The sequence below is a fragment of the Hakea prostrata genome, chromosome 2 (assembly GCF_041222555.1).
Source record: "Hakea prostrata isolate BN-2017 chromosome 2, UWA_Hpros_2, whole genome shotgun sequence".
NCBI classification, from domain to species: Eukaryota; Viridiplantae; Streptophyta; class Magnoliopsida; order Proteales; family Proteaceae; genus Hakea; species Hakea prostrata.
This window is the reverse complement of record NC_142601.1, coordinates 18,889,706-18,910,305: the sequence shown is the minus strand read 5'-3', so window position 1 is coordinate 18,910,305 and position 20,600 is coordinate 18,889,706.

Sequence of the window (20,600 nt, the reverse complement as noted above, 5' to 3'; positions counted from 1 at the left end):
CGATTTTCACTGACCACAAGAGTCTCAAGTATTTCTTTACTCAAAAGGAGTTGAATATGAGACAGAGAAGATGGCTAGAACTGGTGAAGGATTATGATTGTGATATTCAATATCATCCAGGAAAAGCTAATGTGGTTGCTGATGCTTTGAGTAGAAAGAGTAATCGAGGAAGTGTAGTGCTGACATCTCTCAGTAAGCCCTTATTGTTCTCCATTGTTAGATTTGGACTTGAGATTTTGTTAGATGGTTCCGGTGCTATTTTGGCAGCTGTGTCGGTTCGACCAAGTTTGAGAGACCGAATTGTTGCTCTGCAGTTGACTGATCCGGAATTGAAGAAGAAGATTGACTTGATCATTTCGAAGACTAAGGACGTGGAAGATTTCTCCCTAGCCTTTGATGGTGCTCTTGTTTTTACAGAAAGAGTTTGTGTTCCTGCTGTTGAAGACCTCAGAAATGAAATCTTGACTGATGCTCATCAGTCCATCTTTACTATTAACCCGGAAGTGTGAAGATGTACCATGATATGAAATGATACTTTTGGTGGACTGGCATGAAGAATGATGTGGAAGACTTCATTGCTAAGTGTGGAACTTGTCAACGTGTGAAAGCTGTCCGGCAGCCTTCGTCCGGCCTTTTGCAACCTCTTCCAGTACCTAGTTGGAAGTGGGAAGATATTGCTATGGACTTTGTCACAGGTCTACCCCGATCTAGCAAAGGGAATGACTCAGTGTGGGTGGTAGTGGATCGATTAACCAAATCCGCACACTTCACTTCGATGAAGATCGCCTATTCTATGGACAAGTTGGCCCGACTTTATGTTGATAATGTGGTGAGACTACATGGTGTTCCTGTTAGCATTGTGTCAGATAGAGACCCGAGGTTTACTTCGCGTTTCTGGAATAGTCTGCAAAAAGCTCTGGGTACTCAGCTGAATTTGAGTACTGCTCATCATCCTCAAACCGATGGCCAATCGGAAAGGACCATACAAATTTTGGAAGATATGCTTAGAGCATGTGTCATAGATATGAGTGGTAATTGGGATGACCACCTAGCTTTGGTGGAGTTTTCTTACAATAACAGTTATCAGTCTACTATTGGAATGGCCTCGTTTAAAGCTCTGTATGGAAAGACTTGTAGAACTCCTCTGTATTGGGATGAAGTTGGGGAAAGGTGTGTTCTTGGCCCTGATCTAATCGAAACCACCGGTACCATGGTGGATATGATTAGAGAAAGGATCAAAACTGCTCAGTCTCGACAGAAGTCTTATGCGGATAAAAGAAGGTCTGACCTTGAGTTTCAAGTTGGAGAGCGTGCGTTTTTGAAAGTTTCGCCGATGAAGGGAGTCATGCGTTTTAATATCAAAGGAAAGCTCAGCCCTAGGTATATTGGTCCCTTTGACATTATTGAAAAAGTTGGACCAGTAGCTTATCGGTTGGCTCAGCCTCCGTCTCTTGCTGGTGTGCATGATGTTTTCCATGTGTCTATGCTAAGGCAATGCTTGGCAAGCGCAGAGCAGTTGCTCCAGCACGAATCGGAAGGTTTGAGTGCGGATTTGACGTATGATGAAGAACCGGATGAGATTTTGGATCGGAAGGATAAGCAGTTGAGAAATCAGACTATACCTTTGGTGAAGATCAAATGGAAGAATCATTCATTTGAGGAAGCATCTTGGGAGAAAGAAGATGAGATGCGGTCCAAGTATCCTCACCTTTTGGGACCTTCAGGTACGTTGTAATTTCGGGGACGAAATTTCTTTTAAGGAGGGAGGGATGTAACAACCCCCGTATTTCTAACCCGAGATCTGTATTTCAAGTCCGAGAACCCGAAGGTCTAGTCGGGTAAGCTTGTGGAGTGTCCAGATAGAAGTCCATGATCCATACCCTGAACCCATGGATCTGGATCCTTTGTCTGAAGAGCCTGCCTTGCTTGGTAGTTGATCTTCTAGAGGACAAGTGTTGTTCGGAGATGTCCGGAATGAAGGTAAAATCTCCCCCATCTCTTCTTTAGGGCTAGGTTGTACTTGGATATCAACCCCCTAGCAAAAGCACCCTTGTATGGAAAATTACATGGAGGCGGTTGCTAGTGGCGGTCAATCAAACCAAGCGACCGCCTGGAGCGACCGCCCGGTCTGTTTTCGGAGTTTTTGCCCTATTTTGCCCCCTGACTTCTATAAAAGGTAACCCTCGTCCAAGTAACAAATATTTTATTCATGGTTGCTAATTTTGGAGGTTAGACGGATACGGGGAAGTTCCAAAAGTGGATCTGAAGTGCTGGCAGTGATCTGGAGATCAGTCCTTCCCTTTTTCTGGCTTTCTGAAGTGAGGTAATGGATTCACCCTTCATCCTTTATCTCCTTTGTCTTTTAATTTTGTGTTAACCCATCCCCTCATCATGGTGGTTACCCTTTTTGATCAATTGTAACTCTCTTTCCAATCTACTTGAGGTGATTCATCCAAAAACGAAACCCTGCTTTCATGAAAGGGATAATCCAGTCAAGGGGAGAGTTCTGGGTAACCCAATGGTGGTAATTGTTAGGATTTCCCTCACCCTTTGGCTTTGGGAGTATTAGATTTGAGACTTAGGCCATGATCACTCGAAATCCGGATTGAAAACGGGTGATCAGAAGCCTGAGTTTCGGATTGAAACTCTCTGTTTTTGGGGAATCACTAGTGGCGGTCGCTCAACTTAAGCGACCAGCACGAGCGACCGGCTGGTAAACAGTGACCAAATGACTTTTGGTTCTGATTCACTTTGATTCAATTAACTCATATAATATTGTAACACTGTGTTTAGGTATACTCTATTTGAAAAGAAAGTCTTGTAATAGTTAACGGATCTCTTTTTACAGACAGTTTACTTATATGCAGGTAAGGACATTCAATCCTATCTTTTGAATAGACTTGAACATGCTAGTCCAGTGTCTGTTAGAATTAGTATTTCTTTATATATATTGTTGTAGTCATGTTTTATATACTAATCTTGTTGTACTGTTGTTGTTTGTCTTGATTACATATATACTTTGTTGATTATGAATGTTATGTATTGTTAACGATTAGTATATGGTTCTGATAGATGAGGTATTCCTTTGGGATATCTTAGCTTGGGATATCAGAAGGCTGTGGAATGGGACACATGCCTATTGATGTCTCCAGCACTATCATGACTGTTTGATGACATTCTTAGGTAGAGTCTAGAAGTGCATGGCTAGGTACCCCACATGCTACTACCCTTTCGGTAGGGGGATTGAAACCGAGTGACCCGTGATGATAGTGATGTGACGTTGGTCCACTGTTAGTCATGTAAATGGTAGGGTTGCATATGTTAGGGTTGGGCTCATGGACGTCCAAGGAACGGACCGGGTGTCATGAGGAGTCATGAGAGCATCCGCCCTAATAATATGTGGATGACCATAGGGTTAAGGAGTGGAGTCCAACAGCGGTAGCCAGTCCGTGAGGATTCTCTCTCCTAGGTTGCGAAGGATACTAAACCGAGTTGGTTGGTGCCATAGGGGATGTATCTGGACTTCATGTAACCAGTATGACCTTGCATTGGATTAGAAACCCCGACATGCGCCAGTACTCATTACCAATGGTTGTGGTAAGAGAGTGTTGACATAACCCCAGCCATGGAAATGAGAGCCAGGTGTGGACTTTCCCTTTTTCCCAAGATCCCTACAGAGGTAACTAGTCCTTGTCGGATCAGAGCGACTAGACCTACCCAGAGGAGGGCTAGTGTATATCTTAAAGCATGTCAACTGTTTGAGACCTGCCTAGTTAGAAATCATAGTATCATTCATACTTTGCATTCATTCATATTATTTGTGCATTTTGGCATTGTTGGATAATTGATGGGAATTATGATTGTTTCTTACTGAGTTCTCTAGAACTCACTCCTTTATTTTGTATATGTTTATTAGCCTGCACAGAAGAAGGAATTGTACAGGAAGATGGACTGGTTTCCTATGAAGGAACCATCCCGTATGAAGACTATGTGGCACCGTCAGTGGGAAATGGAGATAGCCTGTGCGGGAGCTCCTGCGGGTGCATGGAGTGCGCTTATCGCACCTATTGATGGTCAGAGAGGAAAAGTGGTTAGACAGTTCGCCCAGCGAAGGGAGAAGAACTAGAGGACACCCTATCTTGAGATTCATGAAAAACACTATTTAACCTTAGAAAAGGAAACTGGAAAGAAATTGATATAACTCTTTTGTTTACTTCCGCTGAACTCGTATTCATTTTTATTTATTATTGTTAGTGGAGTATTTGGACTCCTATAATTCTTTAATTCATTTATTGAACATTTATTGCTCTTGATTATCTTTATTTGTATTTAATATTGTTGATAGACTAAAACCGTGGATCCTTTGACGGATCACTCCCTCAGGTTGTCGGGCGGTTAACCGAGACCGGCGAGTGGGGTGTGACAATATCACTTCTCCATATAGATTCATTTATATGTCTCCGTTGAACATGGCCATGCCACCTCAAATGACTTTCTCTAAGCTTATCACTTATGGGAGCAACTCCCAGACCAACTCTAATATGATCATTTATTTTCTTATCCATCCTAGTTTTACCACGCACTCATCCATCTTAGCATCCTCATTATTGCTACACCTTGAGTTTATCTATATGATTCTTTTTAACAACCCAACACTCTGCACCGTACATCATAGCTGGTCGAACAACGGTCCTATAAAATTTTCCTTTAAGCTTTAATGGAATACGCTGATCACGTAAGACCCCAAACGCACCTCTCCACTTCCTCCACCCTATTTTAATTCCTCGGGAAACCTCATCCTCTAAATCACCTCTTTTACTTATGATTGAACCTAGGTATCTAAAACAATTACTTTGAGAAATCTCTTTATCGTTAAGTATCACCACCTCATCATCTACCCGATCATGACTAAAGTTACAAACTAGATATTCTGTCTTTGATCTACTAAGTTTAAAGCCTTTTGATTCCAAAGTTACTCTCCATGATTCTAATTTGGTATTAATCCCACTTGGGTCTCATCATTCAACACAATATCATCCGCAAAAAGCATACACCAGGGGACCTCATCTTGAATGTCCTTGGTTGATTCATCCATTACCAGTGCAAATAGATATGGGCTTAAAGTTGACACTTGATGTAGTCCAACTGTTATCGGGAATTTATTACTTTGTCCCCCCACTGTTCTAACACTAGTCACCGAACCATCATACATATCCTTAACTATATCTATATATTTACTTGCAACACTTCTTTTCTCTAGTACTTGCCAATTTAACGCTCTAGGGACTCTATCATAAGCTTTTTCTAGGTCAATAAATACCATATGAAGGTCTTTCCTACATTCTCTATACCTTTCCATAAGTCTCCTAATTAGGTAAATACCCTCCGTTGTAGATCTTCCCGGCATAAACCCAAATTGGTTATCCGTAATTGTAGTTAAGTGTCTCAAACGAGTTTCAATGATTCTCTCCCATAATTTCATCGTATGGCTCATCAATTTAATGCCCCTATAGTTATTACAACTTTGAATATCTCCTTTATTTTTGTAAATTGGAACCACGACGCTTTTCCTCCATTCATCTGACATTTTCCCTGTGCTCATAATCTTATTAAACAACTTTGTCAACCAAACTAGTCCATGGGTTCCTAAGCTCTTCCATACTTCAATTGGGATTTCATCGGGACCTTGTGTCTTGCCGAATTTCATCCTCCTTAAAGCTTCTTTTACTTCGGACATCGAAATTCTACATATATAAGTTCGGACATTGGTGCCTTGGTGAAAGGTTTAATCGTCCGAATCATAAGTGCTTGAAGAATGCTTATTTAGTAAACTAGAGAAATAGGTTTCCCATCTTTTCTTAATGTCCTCCTCACAAACTAATATTTTACCATCTCCATTTTGAATACATCTAACATGGTTAAGATCTCTACTCTTCCTATCCCTCATCTTAGCTATCTTATAAATAGATTTTTCCCCTTCCTTTGTGCCCAACTTATTGTATAACTCTTCATACTTCTTTTCCCTTGCTTTTCCCGCAATTTTCTTAGCTTCATTTCTATCCAACATATACCTTTGAAGATCCTCAACATCCTTAGTTCTTTCCCATGTCTTAAAACTAGCTTTTTTATTCCTAATGGAAGCTTGAACCTCCCTATCCCACCACCATATATCTCTATAAGAATGGAACTTTCCTTTTGATTCACTTAGGACATCTTTAGCCACCTTCTTAATACACATACCCATCTCATTCCACATTGCATTGGTATCCCCTTTAAAATTCCATTTTCCTTGTTTGACTACTTCATTAACGAAGGATTTTGAGCATTTTCCTTTCAAATTCCACCATCTTATGCTGGGATAGTTTACCTTGGACATTTTATGTATTATTGGGACTAAGCACATATCCAAGACCACAAGTCTATGTTATGCATTTAAGCTTTCCCCCGGTATCACCTTGCAATCCTTGCTCAACAATATATCAGTCCTTCTAGTTAGGAAGAAATATATTTGGCTTCTATGCTATCCACTTTTGAAGGTAAATGCTCATCTCTCTTTTTAAAGTAAGTATTTATAATAGATAGATCAAAAACAGTAGCAAAATCTAAAATTGAAATCCCCTCCTCATTCCTTTCTCCAAAACCATATCCTCCATGTACACTTTCATATCCTCTTTAATCTTTTCCAATATGTCCATTTAAATCGCCTCCTATGATAATCTTTTCTCCTTGACGAATTCCTTGCATTAATCCATCCATATTTTCCCAAAATTCTAGCTTTAGACTTTCATCTAATCCTACTTAAGGTGCATATGCACAAATTATATTTACGAACTCTTTCTCCATTACAAGCTTGATAGCAATAATCCTATCACCCACTCTTTTAACATCCACCACATCATTTTTTAAATCTTTATCCACTATTATACCCACTCCATTTTTATTTGTTTTATCCCCAGTATACCAAAGTTTGAAGTCATCCAACTCTTTGGCTTTTTTACCCTTCCATCTAGTCTTTTGAATGCAAGCTACATTAATCCTTCTTCTCCTCATAACATCTATTAATTCTAAGCTCCTACTAGTTAAAGATCCTATGTTCCAAGATGCCAAACTAATCCTACGTTTATGGACTAGCTTCTTTACCTGCACTCGTCCACGGCGCGGGAACTCTTGCCTATCTATCACCGCGTCCAAGCGCCAATGTGACGCGTCGCTTACAGGGGACGCCCTAGCTAACCCTTGCCCACTTATCACTACACCCGGGCCATAGTGTAGCGTGTCGCTTCTTTTGTCGGGGAACGCCTTAGCATAGCTTTTATCATATAAGGTCGAATCCATGAAAAAAGGTTTGGCTACAGTTTTTCCGATGCCAGCTGCCGACCTGACGCACCAACCCTCCTCCTTTACCCAGGCTTGGGACCAGCAGCAAGACACTGGCGGAGTTTCTCTTCAAGGCAAATCGAGACCACCAAAACCAGCAGTAACTCCACGCCTTAGAAGCTCTTAAGCTTCATCAACATCACGCTAGAACACCTCATGAAGCAGCAGCAGCAACAGAGCACCTTCACCAGAGCTGAACCAGCTCTAACTCATGAATAGTAGAGGGAATGAGAATGATCGAATATCTGAAACCCTAAGGCCCAAAAAAACAATATATACAAGCCACCTAAATGACCTTAACCTTACATTAAAATACATAAGACTCTCATATCCCTTACATGTGTGAAAAGACCATAAAGACCCTAAACACATTACAACATAAGCTTTACTGGATTTTCTACTATTGTTGTTTTATTAATCTTAAAATTCCACTCTTCCAATTGAATATTTCTATAGGTTTTTGCTAGTCATGGTTATAACATTATGGTCCCTACTGGTTTAAGCATGACATAATTGCGGCAATGTAGTGATCCACACAATTTTCTCTGTTCTAGAGATAGAGAGTGAGCAAGAAAAATGGATGGAATTTCATACCAATGATTTCTGAAGGTGAAGATACGGGGATTCGAGCTTTGGAAGATGGAAGCTAGCATTGCAAATGCCCTTTGCCATGTGATGATAACAGAGGTTCCCACAATCGCAATCGACCTGGTTGAGATCGACTAGAACTCATCAACGCTTAATGATGAGTTCATTGCCACTGTCTTGGTTTCATTTCTCTTACTAGTGGTCGTGCCATGGGCATGCAATTCTCTTGTGATTGAGAAATCTGTGATGGTGACGATCAATGTGAATATTGCTCGGTTGAGTTCCATCTCCATGCTTGCTATGACTTAGACCAAACCCTCCATGTAACCAGCCCTGAGCATTTTTTTCCCCGAGTGGTGGTGGTGGTGAGTGATTTGCGGCAAGGTGCTAAATCTTCCATTTGCTCAACTCAAGGTGGGTGACAGGGAAATACCTTCACCTATGTTTGTCTAAGGTTCAATTTTAAAAATAAGATTTAAATTAAAGAGTATTTAGATCATTTTAACATATAAGGGTATTTTGGTCGTATAATAAAATTTATTTGAATTTTAAGACTGATACGGAGAAATTATGATCGACCGGGTTCATACCTGGTCCGACCCTCGACCCCGGTCGAGACAGAGGGAACCGACTTGCTCCCAGCGAACCGGATCCAGAAGATGGCTTGCTGAAGAAGAAAGCTTATTCAGCTACAAGCGTGCCCTAATCCTACTTATGGATTAGGGTAATTACCCTAATGATGGCAGACTCGAATTAATGGCTGCGGATAATCATTATCGAAGGGATAATCATCACATAACCTAAAGGTTATCTCAGGAGTCCTCTACTAGTCCAAACTAGTAGAAGTCTATTGCTCAACGGATCTAACTGTTAAGATCCAACGACTACCCGAAGAAGGCTCAAGTGCATCCAATGAAGGAGATTCGAAGGTACACTCTATATAAACCTCACTACCATACGAGGTGAGGAGATCGAAAAGACACAATCTAAGACTCAGGTTCAGATACATACTGATAGACTTAAACTATCAGCGCTCTGCTATCTAGATCACCTTTCCCAGTTCTTCATTCCTTAGCTCTGTGCCTTCTAGCAGAGCCGTTTGTGATTAAGTTCATCAACCGACTTAGCCTTCGGAGGTGGACTCCCGACCCCGGTCGGGCCACATCCGACACTTTCGTTTTGCGAGGTCATCACGAGGAGATCTAAGGGCTAAGCAGATTTTGGACGCATCATTTGGCGCCGTCTGTGGGAAACGACTTGAAAAGCCATGGTGACTAGATCAGCAGCCGCTGCACAGCGCAATTCCGGTGTTCAGATCCCTGGAGCGAATAATCCAGATATTCCCCAGGGAAGCCAAAATCCTATCGAAGGTAGATGGTGGCCGGGGAGGACGTAATCCTCCTCTCCGATACACTCCAAGATCAATTGGATCAGGTAAAGATTCAACTCTTGGAGGTGAGCCAAGCACTCCGCATGCTCACCAGACGAGTGGTTTTACCACAAGAACCTGATCAACGCGATTTAGGGAGACGTGCATTGCCACGTGATCAGAGATTGGTTGAAGACCGGAATATCGGTCAGAATTTTCGTGAAGGAGACCGAGGACCTAGGAGGATTGATGATCAACCTAGGCGAGACGATTGGTTCGACAGACCGCAAGAGAGTACAACTGATTCAAATACAAGGTTGGATACAGGGGTAAGTAAGAACTCACTCACCCACTGTCAAAAGAACCGTTCGTGATGATCGAGCAGTTCGCGACGAGCGGAATGCTCGGGAAGGACGGGCTGTTCGTGATGATCGAGTAGCACGGGATGATCGTGTTAATCGAGGTCATGATCATATTGCTGAAGATCACCCGACCCAGATTGGTCAGGAATTGGCCAACATCAATGAGAAATTAGGGCAGTTGGCTAAGGGAAGAATAACTGAGGATATTTACTCAGTCATTCGGAAGACTCCCTTTGCCGATCCAATTGCGGGATATCCGTTTCCCCATAACTTCCGTTTGCCTACCTTTTCAACATTCGATGGCTCCGGAGATCCAACAGCTCACATCGGCTATTACCAACAGACCATGGCAGTTTCAGGTAATTATGATGAAATTTTATGCGGGGTTTTTGGTTCATCTCTAACTAGGAGCAGCACAAAGTGGTTTTCAAACCTCCCCTCGTGAAGGATCGTAAACTTTGATGAATTGGCGCGCAAATTCATAGGGCGATTCCGCAGTGGAATACGAGTCAAGAAAACGGAAGAAACCTTGTTTACTGTCAGACAAGGAAAGAACGAATCAATCAGAGAGTTTCTGAAAAGATTCAACAAAGTAATGATGGAGATAGAAAATTTGGATGAGCAAGTTGCCAAAACTGCTCTATTCACGGGACTCACTAATCGGAAACTCCTGGAGTTATTACTACGGGATATGCCTGCGACTTATGCTTTGAGTTGGTACGAGAGATGCCGAAGCAAGGCTGAAGTCATGGAGATTCTAGACGCGCGCCAAGGAGATAATAAAGTCTCCAATAAGGAACAGAAGGCTCTGAGAGCGAAAGCGAAGCCAAAGAAAAATGTCCGTGATCGGGTTGGAAAATCTCAGGCTTGGCGCCAAAGGTCCCCCGGTAAAAGTGACTACACTCCATTGAATGTTCCTCGGGCTGATATTTTAAATATCATCAAAAGAAAAAATATTTTGAAGTGGCCGCCTAAAATTCTTTTGAAACCCGGAGAGCGGCGGGATCGAGAAAAGTATTGCCGATTCCACAAGGACTATGGTCATTATACTAATGACTGTCGTCATCCGAAAGCTGATATTGAGAGATTAATATCTCGGGGACATCTGTCCGGTTTTGTTAGCAGAAGGAGGGAGGAGCCACGTGAGCCACTTGAGCCACGTACGGCTGCTCCTAAAAGGGATCGTTCGGTTAGTTCGGAACGATCAAGGGAGGCCCCGAAGTCTAAGAAGGGCAAGGAGGTGATTGAAGCTACTCGGTCACCGATCCTTACCATCTTCGGGGGACCAGAGCCCGAATCACTCCGGAGTCCGAAAACAAAATCCAAATTTGTTGGAACCGGAGAGACGCGAAGCAGAAGAAGCTGAATGGTGAAGATTCTATCACCTTTAGCGAGGAGGACGAAAGAGATGTTTGTTTACCTCATGATGATGCCATAGTCATCAAGGTAGAGATTGCACATCGGGAAGTGCATAGAGTCTTGGTTGATACGAGTCTGCAGGTGACCTAATTTCTTAAAAAGTGTATCAAAAATTGAAGGTGGATCGGGACTTGATGAAACCTTCATCCACACATCTATATGGTTTTGCGGGGTCATCTGCGGTGGCGGAAGGATCGGTCCGGTTGGACTTATCTATTGGAAGTTTTCCTAAGGAAACAACCGTCCGAATCAATTTTTTGGTGGTTCGGGAACTGCCAGCTTATAATATGATCCTCGGGCGACCATCTTTATCCAAGATAGGTGCTATTGTTTCGACAAAGCACCTGAAGATAAAATTCCCGACTGATATGGGAATTGGTCAAGTCTCCTCGACCAGGAAGATCTCTCGGCAGTGTTATGTTGCCTATTTAAAAGACAAGGAGGGCCCGAGGAAGGTAACAGCCCTACCTATAGAAGTTTGAGACGATCGGGAAGAGGCAGAGATGCAAAGACCCGAACCAGTGGAGAAGCTGGAACAAATCCAGCTGTGTACCGAGGATGAGAAAAAGATTACTTATATCGGTTCTGAACAGCTGGAGGAATTTAAAGATAAGTTGAAGTTATTTCTTCAACAGAATAAAGATGTATTTGCATGGTTTGCTGAGGACATGCCAGGAATCGATCGGGCCGTCGCAGAGCACAAACTCTGGATAGATCCTAAGGCGAAACCAGTGATACAGAAAAGGAGAAATTTCTCCATTGAAAAATATGAAGCCGTTCGTAGCGAAGTTGAAAAACTCAAGAATTCTGGTTTCATAGAACCAATTGAATGCCCAACTTGGTTGGCCAACGTGGTAATGGTAAAAAAGGCGAATGGGAAGTGGAGGATGTGTACAGACTACACAGATCTTAACAAGGCTTGCCCTAAAGATTGCTATCCGTTGCCTCGGATTGACCTCTTGATAGATGCGACTGCAGGATATGAAACTTTAAGTTTCATGGATGCCTACTCAGGGTATAATCAGATCCTTATGAATAAGGAGGATGAGAAGTTTACGGCTTTCATGACTGATCGTGAAAGCTATTATTATAAGGTCATGCCTTTTGGCCTGAAGAACGCAGGAGCAACATATCAGAGGGCCGTCAACAAGATCTTCAAAGAGCTGATAGGAAAGAATGTTGAAGCTTATGTTGACGACATGCTAGTGAAAAGCTTTACAAAAGCAAATCATATTGCGGATTTGACTGAGGTATTCTCAGTACTGCGACAATATCAAATGAAGCTAAACCCAGAAAAGTGTGCCTTTGGAGTCTCCTCGGGCAAATTTTTGGGCTTCATGGTATCACAGAGGGGAATTGAGGCTAATCCTGCCAAAATACAAGCTCTGGTTGATATGGAGGCTCCCAAAACTGTTCGTGATGTGCAATGTTTAACAGGGAGAGTTGCTGCTTTGAATCGATTCATCTCCAAGTCTGGAGAAAAATGTTTGCCTTTCTTCAAGGCACTTAAAGACTTGAAGGGCAGCAAGGAAGCAAAATGGATTGAAGAGTGCCAGAAAGCTTTCGAGGAGTTAAAAGAAGCACTTGGACAACCACCGATCTTGTCCAGACCAGAGAAGGGGGAAATATTACAGCTATATCTAGCGACGTCCCTTTCAGCGGTCAATGCGGTACTTGTTCGTGAAAAAGATAAAAAACAGTGGCCGATTTATTATGTAAGCCACGTGCTGCTAGATGCGGAGACAAGATATTCGCAGATTGAGAAGCAGGCTCTGGCTCTCATGATGGCCGCCAGAAAACTAAGGCCATATTTTCAGGCTCACCCAATTGAGGTATTTACAACTTTTCCTCTTAGTAAAGTTCTTAATAAACCTGATTTGTCTGGAAGGATGGTGGCCTGGTCAATTGAACTCAGTGAGTTCCAAGTGAGCTTTAAGCCCAAAACTGCAATCAAGGCTCAGGCATTAGCCGATTTTGTAGTAGAAACTACTGCACCGGTAGAACCCACTATCGAGGATCCCATTATACCAACCACTTGGGAGGTATATGTGGATGGTTCGAGTAATAAAGATGGAGCAGGAGCTGGAATTCTATTAAAAAGTCCAGCAGGATTTATTATTCGATATGCTTTGAGATTTGCATTTGAAGCAAGTAATAACGAAGCGGAATATGAGGCTCTGATAGCTGGACTTCGGTTGTCAAAAGCATTGTCTATTGCAGATGTTACTATTTATAGTGACTCTCAACTTATAGTCAACCAAGTCCAGGGGGAGTATGGTATTAAAGAACCACGCTTGCGAAATATCAAGAGATAGTGCGGGCATTTCAAAACCAATTTCGAAATTTGAAGATATCTCGGATTTCGAGGAATGAAAATTCGATGGCGATGAGCTATCCCGACTAGCCAATGCCAAAGAAAAGAATCTAGACCCTTCGGTCTATATTGAAGAGATAACTTTTCCAAGTTATCATGAGAAAGAAATTTCTTATATTGAAGCGAACGTTCTTTGGATGGATCCGATAATCGAGTATCTGAGAGATGATAAATTACTTGAGGATCCGAAAGAGGCAAAGTTGATCAAGATTCGATCAGCTAGATTTGTCATTCAAAATGGGAGACTATACAAAAGATCTTATTCTGGACCCCTTATGAGATGTATAGGCCCCAAAGGAGCAAAATCAGCTTTGGCTGAAGTTCATGAAGGAATTTGTGGAGCTCACATGGGTGGACGAGCCCTGGCTCACAAAATTCTGAGACTTGGGTTATATTGGCCTAAGGTCCAAGAGGCTGCTATGGAATATGTTCGTCGGTGTGGTAACTGTCAAATTCACGCTACAGTATCGAAGCGCCCGGCGGAAACCATGACTTCAATTCTAGATCCCATTCCCTTTGCGATGTGGGGAATTGATATCATGGGCAAATTCACCAAGGCGTCAGGCGGACGGGAATATCTGATAGTAGCAATTGATTACTTCACAAAATGGGTTGAAGCCAGTGCACTGGCAGCAATTACTGAGAAAAAAGTGGAGAAATTCGTGCTTGAATCAATCATATATCACTTTGGGATTCCAAAGATTATCGTCATTGACCATGGTACTCAGTTCGACTATCCGCAATTTGAGCAATTTTGCGGAACATATATGATCGAGCATCGTATGTCCTCAGTGGCATACCCCCAGAGCAATGGACAGGTAGAGGTTACTAACCGAACGCTCTTTGGAAGGAATAAAGAGAAGACTCGAAGGCGACAAAGCTTCTTGGGTCGAAGAACTTCATAATGTACTGTGGGCCTATAGAACTACGGTTCGAACACCCACAGGAGAAACTCCATTCAGGTTGGCATATGGATCCAAAGCATTGGCACCAATGGAGATAACGGCGGGGACATTACGGGATCGTGAGTTCGAGGAAAAAGCAAATGAACAAGGACTGCTTGATAGTCTTGATCTGTTGGATGAAGTTCGGGCAAAAGCAATAGCACGAACTCAACATTATCAAAGAAGGATAGCGTCTCATTATAATACTCGAGTGAAGAATCGTCGGTACTTAGCCGGAGATTTGGTGTTGAGAAACACCCTAGCTTCCGACCCACGTCACCAAAGAAAATTGGACCCTTCCTGGGAAGGACCTTATATGGTTGTAAAACCGGTCGGTTCAGGAGCTTACAGGCTGAAGAACATCAACACCAAGAAAGAGTTGGATCGTTCGTGGAATGCTAGGCATCTCAAAAAGTTTTATCCTTGATGATGATTTCAATTTTGTTCGCGATGTAATCATTTTCAACTCAATCAATGCAATTTTTGGCTTTCAACAAACTATCTTTTGATTGGGGGGCATCATACACCACATTCAAGAACAAGATCCAACTATAAGGCATCGAATGAAAATTCGTGTGGGTCCTTCAACACTTATGGAATTTTTTCGAACTTTCTTAAGTCGAGGCATCGGATGAAAATCCGAGTGAGTTCCTTTTGCAAGGCGTCGGTTTAAAACCCGAGTAAGTTCCTTCAAGACTTATTGAATTTTTGAATTATCCTTAAGTAAAGGCATCGGTTTAAAACCCGAGTGAGTTCCTTCTCAGACTTATTGTATTTCTCCGGAAATCCTTAAGTAAAGGCATCGGTTTAAAACCCGAGTGAGTTCCTTCTCAGACTTATTGTATTTCTCCGGAAATCCTTAAGTAAAGGCATCGGTTTAAAACCCGAGTGAGTTCCTTCTCAGACTTGTTGTATTTCTCCGGAAATCTTTAAGTACAGGCATTGTTTCAAACAACTAAGACCTAATTCAACAGCGATTCAAATGGCTAGCAAAGTTCAAGATGAAGTTAATTTCTTATTTCTTCAAAAGATCGAAAGAGGCTAGTATCAAAACAATTACAAGAGCTGGATACAATCTTCGGTCAAAAAAGAAAGTCATCATCAGTGACTGTTAAGAAGTTATACAAGATCGACACGACTTTGCTAGAATAAACATATGAGTCAACCATTGGTGTGGATTCAAGGAAAAGAAGAGGAGAAATGAGGATTACGGGAAATGTTTCGGTATGCATAAAATCCTCCGCAATTTCATACTCTTTGTCCAGCTTGTCCAGGAGAAGTATGGTCCTCGACCAAACTTGCATTCAAGACGAGCTCGTCATAATTGACTTCTTCCAGGGGAGAATAAACGGAGAATCTTCCGGATAATGCATAATATTTGGATCGGAAGGTGGAGGATCAATCTTATCTTTGGTCCGATCGGGAGGAGGAATACCCAGGTCGGTAAATACTTCAGGATGGCAAACAGCACTGTAGGGAGTCGTATCAAAATGAGGATCCTTCCTTAATATTGATTCCCATACTTCGTTCTCACCATCCCGGAACGCCTACAAGTTATAAGCATTTAGCATATCAACAAAGGGCTTACTGTGTAAATACTTGAAGACGCAGGCTCTGCGAACATTAGTTGGAAGGGATTCGGGCAAAGGAACGACAGCTTGCCTTTGAGGTAATGTCTCAAATCCTTTGGCTCCTGACTTTCCAATTGTTCGCTCCAGTCACCGGATCTTCTCCCTGGCATCATCCAAGTCCGACTGAAGATGACCGATCATCGAATTCTTTTCTCCTGCCACCTCCCAAGCTAGTTTCCGAAGGCGAGCAATCTCAGCATCTTTAGCTTCAGAGATTTCCCGAAGCCTAGAAACTTCATTGCTCAACCTACTGAGCCTAGAAACTGCTTCCACTTGGTTGTGGAAGTTACCAGTAAGACTCCAGCAAACAACTTCCGAGTTAAAAAGGAGTAGAAGAGTAATTTTTCAGAATCGAAAGATAATGAAGAAAGACTTACATCACCGGTGACTTCGTAAAGACTTCATCCGGAAGTTTGGAAAGAAGCTGCGCTCTCAGAAGTCATTCGAGCAGCAGTACACCATTCCAACGCTCTGTCAAACTCGTTTGACACTAATTCAAGCGAAGGATGAGAAGGATGAGCTACATCAAGAGAAGGATGAGCTGCATCACTTGTCACCCGACGGCGCTTCCTGGTGGCAAAATCCTCCAACTCGGAAGGAGAGGAGGAGGATGCCAAACAAGCACTAGAATTGGAAATAGGAGCAGCGCCTGCTGGGACCACACCTTCATCAGACGCCAACATAGTTGCCTCAGATGCCCGAAGAGTCTCCTTCGGGGGTGCACCAACAGTCTCACCAGCAGGGGCGTCGGCAGCGCCATCAACAACGGAGTGATCAAGATCTTCCTCGGAAAAGACGAGCGATCACTTCGGGCAAAAGAGGCGTACGGGCGGCATCAATAGAAACTATGGGAATCTGACTTGAAGATTCACCAACAGCAGTCGCCTTACGCTTGGAGGATTCACTAGCTGAAACCACCTCACTGGCCCCAACCACCGCCGACGGAACGATTTTCTTGCTAGATTTCGCTCTGATAAAGTTCGGGTTGATCTTGGGAGCCACTATGCAAAAACAAAAGCCGTATCAGTACAGAAAACCAACAACGACAAAAAAGAGGGAAAACCCTAGTTCTCTATCACTTTTGAAAAACCCGATTAAATAAACCCCAAGTATTACTGCTCTGCCGTTTACTCAAGGGGGGAAGTGGGGAAAGAGATGAGTAATCAAAAACAAAAACTCACTTGTTCAGAAGTTGATAGAGCTGTTGTTGGAGTACGAGGAATACGGGAGCGAGCGAAAGGACGGAATGTCGCTTGAGCACTTTAGAAAATCTAACTTGCGAGATAGCGGGATAGATGGAGAGTACCCACGAAGGCTTTAAATAGCCTCAGGTATTAAGACGACGGTTGAAGGCTAAGGACAACCAACGACCCAGATCGAAATCCGCAGAAAGCAAGATCAACGGTCGGAGGGATGCCACATGGAAACATGTGGAAACGAGCACCTGATGCAGAGATACCTCCAATCGTCGCACTGCCATTATAATAATGGATGTATTTCCGATTCATTGGAAACGAGGAATGGTATACAAAAGCAAGAAAACGTTTGAACTTCGCGAAGGGAGACGTGTGGACTTTGCAATAAATGAAGTAGTGGGGAAGATTAATGCATCTTTCCGAAACGCATCTTCACAATATTTCTACAAGATTATTATTCGGCGAGGAATGTAAACTTAAGTGATAAGTTTTATCATTTATACTTTGATATTCAAGGTAAGATTTCGGCGGGAGACGGGGAAATGGAAAGGCCAACATGAAAAAGAAATGTCTATTCATTAATAAGAGGGTAAATCTTTACAATAAAAGATAACTCCCTAAGCCTCTTCTTCATTGTTGCCGAGGGACCCCGGTCGGGAGGACTTTTCTCGGGATCTTGAGAAGAGCCTTCCTCAAGAATGGCATCGGCTGAGTCCTCTCGGCGCAACTTGAGCTCGGCTTGTGATTTCTCCTCCGGAGCGCCGGCTTGTCGCCGGTATGCCTCATATTGGGGTCGGTGGAAAAGGATCATCTTCTTCCCAAGCCCGGTCTGGGAGATCCATGCCAACTTTCCCGAAGACCTCTTTATGGCACACCTCACGAAGGGAGCGGTATCGAGGAAGGGATTGATGCGAGAATTCGCTCCCAAACGTCGTTCTGCCCCAAGCGATAAGCTTGAATGTTGTAGGCACCTAGCAGCTCGGAGAAAGGTACGCTGTTCATGTACTTCCGAACACACTCCTTCCGAAGCTCTGGCTTTATATGCTCGGGCTTGCTAGGGATCGCCAACTTCAGATATTCTTCGTTCTCCCTACACCGGAATTCAAGCCTGTCACCAAACAACGTGGCAGCTGCTTTTTGCTTCCTGGCCTTGCGCTCGGCAGCAGCGGCACGAATCTTCGAAGCATCGAGGGCTTCCTTGAGGGAGATCATTTCTTCCTCATGCTTTTTCTGCAGCTCCTCAGCAGCTGCAGTCAGCCGGTCTATTTCAGAATTGGCCTTGGCCAAATTCTCTTCACAGGTTTGCAGCAAGGAGCTGGTGTGACCAACCCGGCTCAATGCTTCCATGTGTTGATAAAAGCTCAACGCAGCATTCCTGGGAAGGCGGAAAATATCAGAAGAAGTCATAAGAAATTATGAAAAAAATAAGTAAGCAAGAAGACTGGTACCTTGTGGATTGACTAACAAGGGAAATGTCATCCAGGGCTTCAAATTCCTGGCGGTCAGAAGGAGCAAGACTGAGAGAGCTCCACTCTGCAGCTTTCTCAGGATCCCGAGTCACCCTGTCGGTCAACTTCAAGGTCCACTGGGGGGTGAAGACCTCCTCACAATCCGTTGAAGCTTTGGATTTTTTATGGGAGGAAGCATCAATTGTGTCATGCCTCCTTTTGGTTCGGGCGGAGGAAGAGACATTAGACCTCTCCACCATCGGCTTCTTCCCTTTACCCGAAGCATCAGCCACGGGCTTGATATTCCTAATACCCCAATAAGAGGGGTCGGGAGAGGGAACAGAAGCCTCTTGATCTATGGTCAAGGCTCTGGGTGATTGTTGCTCGGCTGTCACAACGGCCCTAGCGGCCTTCACTCGCAGGTCAGGGTTCATTCTTGGAAGCACTGCAAAGAAGAATGACGAGAGTCAGAATTAAAGACATATCACTTCAGTAAAATTAAAGGATGGTGGTTAGAAGCTCACAATGAGCCAAGCCCTAGTACTGAAGAATGGAGTTATACTCCACTTCAAGTCCATGTATCTCTTGATACCATGGAATGGATTTGATCTTCCTGACGGCCGCCTCGTCTTCTCTAGATAAGGGAAGGCCTCGGTTATTCTCGGAAGAAGAAGTACACCTCCTCCAGGCGGTTGGGAAGTTAAGATCTGATGGAGGAGCTCGACAGAAAAAGTATCGTTCGCGCCATCTTTTGTGGTTAGAAGGGCAAGTTCCTTTAACAAGGATGCTACCCCTCCAATCAAGTTCAGCCTTATTGCGTTTGGACAGAAAAACCCATCCGGGAGGATGGGGAGATAGAAAGAACATGAAAATGTACAAAGAGAGAAAGAGATGGCGTAATGCCAAGTTCAAAACACAAACCCAAGAAGCCGACGATGAGACGCCAGCTATTGGGAATGAGCATTCCGGGACAAATGTCCCAATGATTCAGAACTGCGGAGAACAAAGGATTAAAAAAGGGAAAGCGAACCCTGCTTTCCAGTGCATCTACATACAGAGAAAATTCACCCGAGAGGGTTGAATCAACCCTCTCATCAGGGTGGGGAGCCCTAACCTGATAAGAGGAAGGAAAATCAAAATCTTGGATGGCTGAAAGAAGGGTTTCCTCATTATAAATGGAGGGAACAGAGCCAGGTCCACCATCGGACCTGGAAGTTTGAGGCTGCCTAGAAGACTCGATAATCTTGGAAGATCCAGACTCGAGGAGGGCAGGAGGAGTTTCGGTTTTTCTTTCTAAACCTTTTTGAGAAACTTCAGCAAACTCACGCCAGAGGACAGTTAGGGTTTTGTTATCACTATCCGACTGTTCGGGAACAGGAGAAGCAAAAGCCTCACTGCTATTACCAACACTGGGTACCAAAGAAGCCCCGTTGTTTGTGAATTTTTAAAAGTAACCGCAAGCGCACGGTATCGTGTAGCTAACGGGTCGATCTCAGGGAGATATGCCACTTAGAATTTGAACTTCTTAATAGTAATGCGAGAATGGAATGATTCAATTTTTTTGTTAACTAATTAACTAAACTAAACGATCCTAATCTATATATCTAATGCAATCGAATTGAAACGAAAAATAAATTAAACACAATCAATGCATAAATAAAAGACAGGAAAAAAAATGCGAACAATAAAAAAGCAATAAACAAAGAAATAAACAAAGCAATAAAAGGAAAAGGAAATAGTTAAAATGCAAATGCAACACCACCCGTCACTAGAAGCAGAGGCACGACTGTAGGCTTGCTCCGGTTATGTGGTCCGAGATAATGAATGAATAGGCAGAAAGTAAATAACAAAGCAATAAACAAAGCAATAAAAAGAAAAGGAAATAGCTAAAA